Raw genomic sequence first — 10,071 nt, 5'->3', positions numbered from 1 at the left:
TCGGTAGACGACGAGCAGGCCTTAGAGCAACCGTCCGAACAGGGCAACACGGATAGAGAAACCGAACATCCCTCCTCCGGAGAAAATGGCATTCCGGACGACCTCACGCCGAATAAACCTATGGAGCAGAAGAATCTCCACGAGAGGCTCGTTGCAACTGCACGCAGCCTAAAAAAGCAGAAGCGGAAGCTAAAAATAGCGGAAGATGCACTCCAGATTAGATGGAGCAAAGTAATCAATACCACAGATAAGTACGGCGACAATCGCCGCACTAAAAGCTATCCGAAAAGAAAGCTACTACCTGAATTCGACGAAGAGGCCCTAGAGCCCTCGCATTCAAAAAATGAAAAAGCCACACGATCGGATAGACGACCGCATAAAGCGGCAAGCGGCGCCGCAACTAAATCGGCATCCGACCCACTTAAGGATTCGCATCATGGCCCAGTCAGGTCCATTTATGGGCCAAGAAAGCAAGCTCTCGTAAGCAACGCTATGAAGCCATCATCAGAATCCGGCACACCCAAATACAGGGGCGCCGCACACCCCCTATGTTTCGCCGATGAAGTCCTGGACTATGAATTCCCAGAGGGATTCAAACCCGTAAACATAGAGTCATATGATGGAACAATAGACCCTGGAGTTTGGATCGAGGATTATATCCTCCACATACACATGGCTAGAGGAGATGATCTCCACGCCATAAAATATCTACCCCTTAAGCTTAAAGGGCCAGCCCGGCATTGGCTTAAAAGCCTTCCCGAAAACACAATTGGAAGCTGGGAAGAGCTCGAGGATGCTTTCCGAGCAAACTTTCAAGGGACCTATGTCCGCCCTCCGGATGTAGACGATCTTAGTCACATAACTCAACAACCCGGAGAATCAGCTCGGCAGTTCTGGAATAGATTCCTCACTAAAAAGAATCAGATAGTCGACTGTCCGGACGCCGAAGAATTAGCAGCTTTCAGGCATAACGTCCGAGATGAATGGCTCGCCAGACACCTCGGCCAAGAAAAGCCAAGAACAATGGCCGCACTAACAAGCCTCATGACCCGCTTTTGTGCAGGGGAGGACAGCTAGTTGGCAAGGTGCAGCCCCAGCAACCCAAGTACATCCGAAACTAGGGATGGAAACAGAAAACCGCGATGCAACAAGGACCGTCGCTGGACTAAGGACAAAAGTCCGAAGAGCACGGCAGTCAATGCCGGATTCAAAGGCTCACGACAAAATCAGGAAAAATGGCCCCCCAGGATAACAGGGACGATCCATCCAACCTAAATAAAGTCCTGGACAGGATATGTCAGATACACAGTACTCCCGGGAAGCCTGCTAACCATACCCACAGAGACTGTTGGGTTTTCAAACAATCCGGCAGACTCAATGCCGAAAACAAGGGGCTCGACACACCAAGCGAAGACGAGGACGAACCCCAAAAGCAGAGCACCAGGAAACAAAAGAACTTCCCACAAGAAGTAAAAATAGTGAACTCACTTCACATAACAAAACGTGCGGCGCCCGTAAAGGTACGCACCACACGGCCCAAAGGGTCATGCCACTGGTGGTCAAAACTGATCATCTTCGATCAGCTAGATTATTCTAGGAATATCAAGAATGTAGGCTGGACTGCCTTGATACTCGATCCAATAATTGGCAGACTCCAGTTTTCAAATGTCCTTATGGACGGCGGCAGTGGACTAAACCTGATATATCAGGATATAATCCAGCAAATGGGGATAAACCCAGCAAGAATCCGCCGCAGAAAAACCTCCTTTCAAGGGGTAATACCTGGTCCGGACACCCATTGTATGGGTTTTCTCCGGCTCGGAGTCATATTCGGCTCTGCCGATAACCTCCGCCGTGAAAAGCTGACCTTCCATATCGTCCTGTTCTCAAGTCGCTATCAAGCACTACTGGGACGCGAAGCTTTCGCTCGCTTTAACGCAATACCGCATTATGCATCTCTTACGCTTAAGATGCCCGGTCCACGAGGCATCATCTCTTTGAAGGGGAAGCACTAAAGTGCGCCTCCCCAAGCGGAGGACTGTGCGGCCGCTTTGACAGCCCCATAGCAAAATGGCCTCACCGGCCAAAAAAAACTTCAAAATAGGTCATTCAAGACCACGAACGCGGATAGACGAGTTCGGTGCAAAATCATCATTGATGCAGGCCTAGAAGCCATATACCCCCGCACTAGGGGCTCCACGCATATATAATAAGAGACAATAAAGCTCAATCTTATATATCTTACTTTATACTTTGCTTATTTTAAACTTTTTTGCACGACCCGTTTTCAACTCAGTTCCTCTCTTTTACAGATGAACGTCGTGCGGCGCCCGTCCAGGATACGGCACAACGGAGACACAGGCACAGACGTGCAGTAGGGACCCGTCCTAAAGGATTCTTTTCAGATTAAGACCCTGCGTAAACCTTTTTTACTGTCTCTTGTTGCTACACATCCCCTGGTTTTTTCTTTCTGATATAACCAAGGAGGAGGCTGGCGTCTTGGCATGTGGCCACGTCAGAATTTTTGCATGTACCTGGACACTAGGGGCTTTTTTAATAAAGAGTGTTGTTTCGCCCGCACTCATAAAGACCGAACACCTTAGGGAGTGTTCGGCGTCGCGAGTTTTGGCATTATATGCATCAGCTCTGAATCATGTCTTTGGTCAAATGTTGGGTTGCCCGACTCCTGAGTTCAGCTACCTTACGTTCTGCTCTATCGGCTAAGGTAGCACCAGGAGAACTACTGCGATTGTGCCCCGGTTCGGCCGGGCGAGCACCTCAGTAGAGAAAGCCGAAAACTGACTGTCATGATGTAGCGTGAGACTGGTCAGCCACTCGATGACCTATCGGAATCTATCGGATTCCTCCGCTTTAACGAAGGGCCGCTTCCCGGTCAGGCACATACGCGCCCCGAACTCGGATGAGCGCAGTTGCCACCAAGGGGCTACCTAAATAGTCTCACTGTCAAACTCCTATGGCTAAGTGAAAGTGTTAAAGCATTATAGTCCGGTTGCCTGGCCCGCTGCGCTATCACCTCCTTTGTAGGACCAAGACGTTGGGTTAAGTGTGAAAATGCGTCTTCTGCGAGCACCCCCGCACTATGTGCGTGGGGGCTGAAGCCAACAACTGCCATCTTTCAAATTCTGTATATATATATATATATATATATATCTTAAAACGGCCGCACAGGAGGTGTTCCCAATACTTGGAGGCACAAGTATAAAAAAGGCCACTACAGTTTATCAAAATATTACTTTATAATTACATATGCTATCATAACATAGCATCTTTCGGGAACTGCGTCTCTATTACACGAGCACCTTCAAGAACTTCCTGAAAATAGTGCTCGGAGGGTACTCGGCTTTTGTCTGAATCTCGGGACGCAACAACGGTGGTCTCCGTCTCTGCCCAGTATGTCTTAACACGGGCAAGAGCCATCCTAGCACCCTCTATGCATGCTGACCTCTTCATTGCATTTATACGCGGCACCGCGTCAAGGAATTGCTGCACCAAGCTGAAATAACTCTTCGGCTCCGATCTCCCCGGCCACAGGTGACCCATGACGTACTTCATGGCGAGTCCAGACAACCTATTCAGTTCGGCCCATTGAGCCAAACGATCATCCACTGCCAGTGGACGCTCTAGATTGTGAAACTGCGACCAGAAAAGCTTTTCCACTTCGCGATCTTTCTGATCTCGAAAGTGTTCGGTCGCATCAGTAGCACTCGCTGCCAAGTCCAGATAGGTATCCTCCACACTCCACATCCGGTCCAACGGAGCAAACTCCGGATCACAAAATTTCCTTCGCAGCATAAAGGGGTTTCCAGCCGCAATCTGTTCGGCCTAACGCAGCTCCTCCTTCGCTGCTCTCATCACAGAGCGCGCGTCCTTGGCATTGGCAACGGCCTTCTCTAAGTCCGTCTGTTTCGCCTGGTCTTCTTTTTCAAGAAGTCTGCAATGGTCTGTAGCGCTTTTTAACTTTTTGGCCATCTCGGCCATCTCTTCTTTGCTTTGGCAATGAGCAGCCTGTTCGGCTCTTAGCTCTTCAAGGGCTTTCCTGGTGGCCGCATCACTTTCGCTGGCTTGTTCTTTAGCTCAGGCAAGTTCTACCCTAAGACTCTCCACGGCGGCCGCACCATCTGCGTCAAGCACACACATCGTAAGACACAGGCATAAAACTGTTCTTACCTGATGCCGCCCGAGGAATTACATACCTTGAGCCTCATCAAGCCGCTTATCGACAAGCGTGATGTCGGCATCTGCCACTTCCAGTTGCCGCTTTAGTTCGGCAAAATCGTCAGTTCGGCTCGATTCCGGACACCCTGCCGCCTACATTCAAAGGCGACATCTTAGACCTGGGATTATGATCCTCCGCGTGCCGTCATTTCTTGATGACGCGCAAAGTCTCAGGGGCTACTATCTACACAGGGCGCATCTTATTCATGCGCAACTGACAAAAGTATACATTATCTAATGTACCTCGAAACCCGTCAGTAAACTTTTGACGGCCTCATACAATCCACTCTCTACGGATGAAATCCTTTCAATCACCGTGCCCATTAATGCGCGGTGCTCCTCTGAGAAAGAAGCTCGCCCCAGCAGAATCTTTAGCTCCTCCGGCCGAGCACCGGACGGTGCCGGGCTTGTCCCATGACCTCTTTCGAAGGCCGGACGCGGAGAACCTCGGGGGGCCGCATAGCCACCTTCCGCCCCTGCCGGATTTGGAGAAACCCTCCGCGACGACACCTCAAGGTCGCCCGCCTCGCTAGGCGGCACAGCAGGGGGAGGCGTCCCGCTCTCCATCATCTCCGGAAGGAGATCCCCCGAAGACGAGCTCTGCTGAGAAGGGCTGAGGTCCGAGCTACAAGATAAAGGTTTGGTTAATCTTCTCAGATATAAATCAAGGACTTCCCCCATCCCTCAAAAGGAAAATCTTTTCTCCACTTACGGCTCGCTGGAGGGCTGATCCCCTTGAGGGCGTAGTCCGGCCGAGGAACTCCCCGGCATCGGACCCTCTGACGAGGATTTTCTCCCCCGTTTCGAGGCCATGGTTTCCGGGTCGTCAGAGGCGGCTCTCTTCTTCCCCTTAGGAGAGGAATTGTCGGTTCCTCCTTTCGGAGAAGCCTCCTTCGAGGAGGCCATAGCTTCCTTGTCCTCTCCCTCCAAAGGCATTATCTCCAGCATCCTGACCAGCACGGGATCCGGCCTGGTTTCAGGAAGGGGAGCCGGACACCTGATCAGCTTCGCCTTTGCTATCCACTCCTGTTTAAAAGGACGGCTCTTTTAGGGGAAAGTTTATGACAATTATATGGATAGAAGGTCTGGGCACAAGGTTGCTTACTTGAGTATCCAGGCGATTTCAGCTTAGGCCTGTGTCCTCAGTTAAATCCGGACACATCTCTTGTGATCCGAAGAACAGTCTATACATCTCCGCGGGCGTTGCACCGATAAAGTTCTAAAGAGCTCGCGGTCCCTCTGGATTAAACTCCCACAGGCGAAGGGGGCAACGTTTGCCGGGCAATATTCGGCGAATCAGCATGACCTACGTCACCTTGACCAAGTTGAGGCCTCCTTCCAAGAGATCCTTAATTCGGCCCTGTAACAGGGGCACGTCTTGGGCAAACCCTAATCTAACCCTCTGTTAACCCATGACGCTAGCCGTGGTGGGGGACCCGAGCGAAAGGCAGGAAGCGCCACCCACTTGGTGCTCCGGGAAGCGGTGATATAAAACCACTCTCGTTGCCACAAGCCTAGCTCCTCTTGAAAAGAGCCCTTGGGCCATGGAGCATCAGCATTTTTGCTTATAACAGCGCCTCCGCACTCTGCGTGCCGTCCCTTGATCATCTTCGGCTCCACTTTGAAAGTCTTGAGCCATAATCCGAAGTGAGGGGTAACATGGAGGAACGCTTCGCATACAACGATAAACGAGGAGATATGGAGGATGGACTCCAGAGCTAAGTCGTGGAATTCCAGCCCATAATAAAACAGCAGTCCCCTCACAAAGGGGTCCATCGGGAAGCCTAACCCCCGAAGGAAGTGAGACACGAACACTACGCTCTCACCGGGCTGGGGACTGGGGATAGCCTGCCTTTGAGCAGGCAACTTGTGCGAAATTTCGGCGGTCAAGAACTTAGCCTCTCTCAACTTTAGCACGTCCTCCTCCGTGACGGAGGAGGGCATCCATCGGCCTTGAAGGTTGGAACCGGACATTGTCGAAGGTCTTAGGCGCCCGGAATCTAGAGCCTAGGGTGTTGGAACTCGAGGCAACGGGCGAACTTGTTTTGGGATTGGAGAAAAGGAGTAAGACCCTAGTCTCTTTATAAGAGGTTGAATACCAGGAGCCCTCCCCATAACCGTTTGGGACTCGCCTTTAATCAAGAAAACATGCTAACGGGCACGATTGGGTTACCCATGTCCGTATTGATGAGAATCCCGTAAAAGGGGGGCACACGATCTCTGCTTTGACAAGACGTGCCAAGGAAACCGCCTCGCAAAACACGCTGAGGTGGAAAAGTGAAAACGATTCGAGTGAAGGACTTGGCTGTAGTGTGATGACGCACTACGGAATACGTTAGCAGATTTGATTTGTGTTAATATTATTCTCTCTATGGCAATATGTGGAAGCTTATTTTGCAGAGCCGGACACTACTCTTAGTGTTTACAATCTTCTATGAAGGACTTGGAGGAGGAACCCGCCTTGCAATGCCGAAGACAATTTGCACGCCGGACTCGTCGTCATTGAAGCCTGGTTCAGGGGCTACTGAGGGAGTCCTGGATTAGGGGGTGTTCGGGTAGCCGGACTATACCTTCAGCCGGACTCCTGGACTATGAAGATACAAGATTGAAGACTTCGTCCCGTGTCCGGATGGGACTTTCCTTGGCGTGGAAGGCAAGCTTGGCAATGCGGATATTCAAGATCTCCTACCATTGTAACCGACTCTGTGTAACCCTAACCCTATCCGGTGTCTATATAAACCGGAGGGTTGTAGTCCGTAGGCAATCATCTCCATATACAACAATCATACCATAGGCTAGCTTCTAGGGTTTAGCCTCCTTGATCTCGTGGTAGATCTACTCTTGTACTACCCATATCATCAATATTAATCAAGCAGGACATAGGGTTTTACCTCCATCAAGAGGGCCCGAACCTGGGTAAAACATCGTGTTCCCTGCCTCCTGTTACCATCCGGCCTAGACGCACAGTTCGGGACCCACTACCCAAGATCCGCCGGTTTTGACACCGACAATGGGCCTTAGTGGAAAAGGAGGGAAGCAAGGGAAGTGTGGGGCGCCCCCCCCCCCCCAAGGCCCAAACCGAATTCGTTTAGGGCAAAGGGGGCCGGCCCCCCTCTTTCCTTCTTCCCCCCTCCCAAGTGCTAATCCAACTAAGAAAAGAGGGAGTTCTACTCCCGGTGGGAGTAGGACTCCTCCGGCGCGCCTCTCCCCTTGGCCGGCCGCACCCCCCCCCCTTGCTCCTTTATATACAGGGGCAGGGGGCACCTCTAGACACACAAGTTGATCAAGTTGATCGTCTCTTAGCCGTGTGCGGTGCCCCCCTCCACCATAGTCCACCTCGATAGTAGTATAGCAGTGCTTAGGCGAAGCCCTGCGTCGGTAGAACATCAACATCTTCACCACGCCGTCGTGCTGACGAAACTCTCCCTCAACACTCGGCTGGATCGGAGTTAGAGGGACGTCATCGGGCTGAACGTGTGTTGAACTCGGAGGTGCCGTGCGTTTGGTACTTGATCGGTCGGATCGTGAAGACATACGACTACATCAACCGTGTTGTGCTAACACTTCCGCTTTCGGTCTACGAGGGTACGTGGACAACACTCTCCCCTCTCGTTGCTATGCATCACCATGATCTTGCGTGTGCGTAGGAATTTTTTTGAAATTACTACGTTTCTCAACAGTGGCATCTGAGCTAGATTTTATGCGTAGATTTCATATGCACGAGTAGACCACAAGTGAGTTGTGGGCGATACAAGTCATACTGCTTACCAGCATGTCATACTTTGGTTCGGCGGTATTGTTGGATGAAGCGGCCCGGACCGACATTACGCGTACGCTTACGCGAGACTGGTTCTACCGACGTGCTTTGCACACAGGTGGCTGGCGGGTGTCAGTTTCTCCAACTTTAGTTGAACCGAGTGTGGCTACGCCCGGTCCTTGCGAAGGTTAAAACAACACCAACTTGACAAACTATCGTTGTGGTTTTGATGCGTAGGTAAGAACGATTCTTGCTAAGCCCGTAGCAGCCACGTAAAACTTGCAACAACAAAGTAGAGGACGTCTAACTTGTTTTTGCAGGGCATGTTGTGATGTGATATGGTCAAGACGTGATGCTATATTGTATGAGATGATCATGTTTTGTAACCGAGTTATCGGCAACTGGCAGGAGCCATATGGTTGTCGCTTTATTGTATGCAATACAATCGCCCTATAATGCTTTACTTTATCACTAAGCGGTAGCGATAGTCATGGAAGCATAAGATTGGCGAGACGACAACGATGCTACTATGGAGATCAAGGTGTCGCGCTGGTGACGATGGTGATCATGACGGTGCTTTGGAGATGGAGATCACAAGCACAAGATGATGATGGCCATATCATATCACTTATATTGATTGCATGTGATGTTTATCTTTTATGCATCTTATCTTGCTTTGATTGATGGTAGCATTATAAGATGATCTCTCACTAAATTATCAAAGTATAAGTGTTCTCCCTGAGTACGCACCATTGCGAAAGTTCTTCATGCTGAGACACCACATGATGATCGGGTGTAATAGGCTCTACGTTCAAATACAACGGGTGCAAAATAGTTGCACACGCGGAATACTCAGGTTAAACTTGACAAGCCTAGCATATAACAGATATGGCCTCGGAACACAGAGACCGAAAGGTCGAGCGTGAATCATATAGTAGATATGATCAACATAGTGATGTTCACCATTGAAACTACTCCATCTCACGTGATGATCGGACATTGTTTAGTTGATTTGGATCACGTGATCACTTAGAGGATTAGAGGGATGTCTATCTAAGTGGGAGTTCTTAAGTAATATGATTAATTGAACTTAAATTTATCATGAACTTAGTACCTGATAGTATCTTGCTTGTCTATGTTGATTGTAGATAGATGGACCGTGTTGTTGTTCCGTTGAATTTTAATACATTCCTTGAGAAAGCAAAGTTGAAAGATGATGGTAGCAATTACACGGACTGGGTCCGTAACTTGAGGATTATCCTCATTGCTGCACAGAAGAGTTACGTCCTGGAAGCACCGGTAGGTGTACCTCCTGCGCCAGCAACTGCAGACATTGTGAATGCCTAGCAGTTGCATGTTGATGACTACTCGATAGTTCAGTGTGCCATGCTTTACGGCTTAGAACCAGGACTTCAACGATGTTTTGAATGTCATGGAGCATATGAGATGTTCCAGGAGTTGAAGTTAATATTTCAAGAAAATTCCCGGATTGAGAGATATGAAGTCTCCAATAAGTTCTATAGCTGCAAGATGGAGGAGAATAGTTCTGTCAGTGAACATATACTCAGAATGTCTGGGTACCATAATCACTTGACTCAGCTGGGAGTTAATCTTCTAGTTGATAGTGTCATTGACAGAGTTCTTCAATCACTGCCACCAAGCTACAAGAGCTTCGTGATAAACTATAATATGCAAGGGATGAATAAAACAATTCCCGAGCGCTTCGCAATGCTAAAGTCTGCGGAGGTAGAAATCAAGAAGGAGCATCAAGTGTTGATGGTCAACAAGACCACTAGTTTCAAGAAAAGGGGCAAAGGGAAGAAGAAGGGGAACTTCAAGAAGAACAGGAAGCAAGTTGCTGCTCAAGAGAAGAAACCCAAGTCTGGACCTAAGCCTGAAACTGAGTGCTTCTACTGCAAGCAGACTGGTCACTGGAAGCGGAACTGCCCCAAGTATATGTCGGATAAGAAGGATGGCAAGGTGAACAAAGGTATATGTGATATACATGTTATTGATGTGTACCTTACTAATGCTCGCAGTAGCACCTGGGTATTTGATACTAGTTCTGTTGCTAATAT

Source organism: Triticum urartu, chromosome 7A, assembly GCF_056163025.1.
Source record: "Triticum urartu cultivar PI428250 chromosome 7A, HENAU_Tu73, whole genome shotgun sequence".
Lineage (NCBI taxonomy): Eukaryota > Viridiplantae > Streptophyta > Magnoliopsida > Poales > Poaceae > Triticum > Triticum urartu.
The sequence above is the reverse complement of the archived record's forward strand: the minus strand, read 5'-3'. Positions refer to the sequence as shown.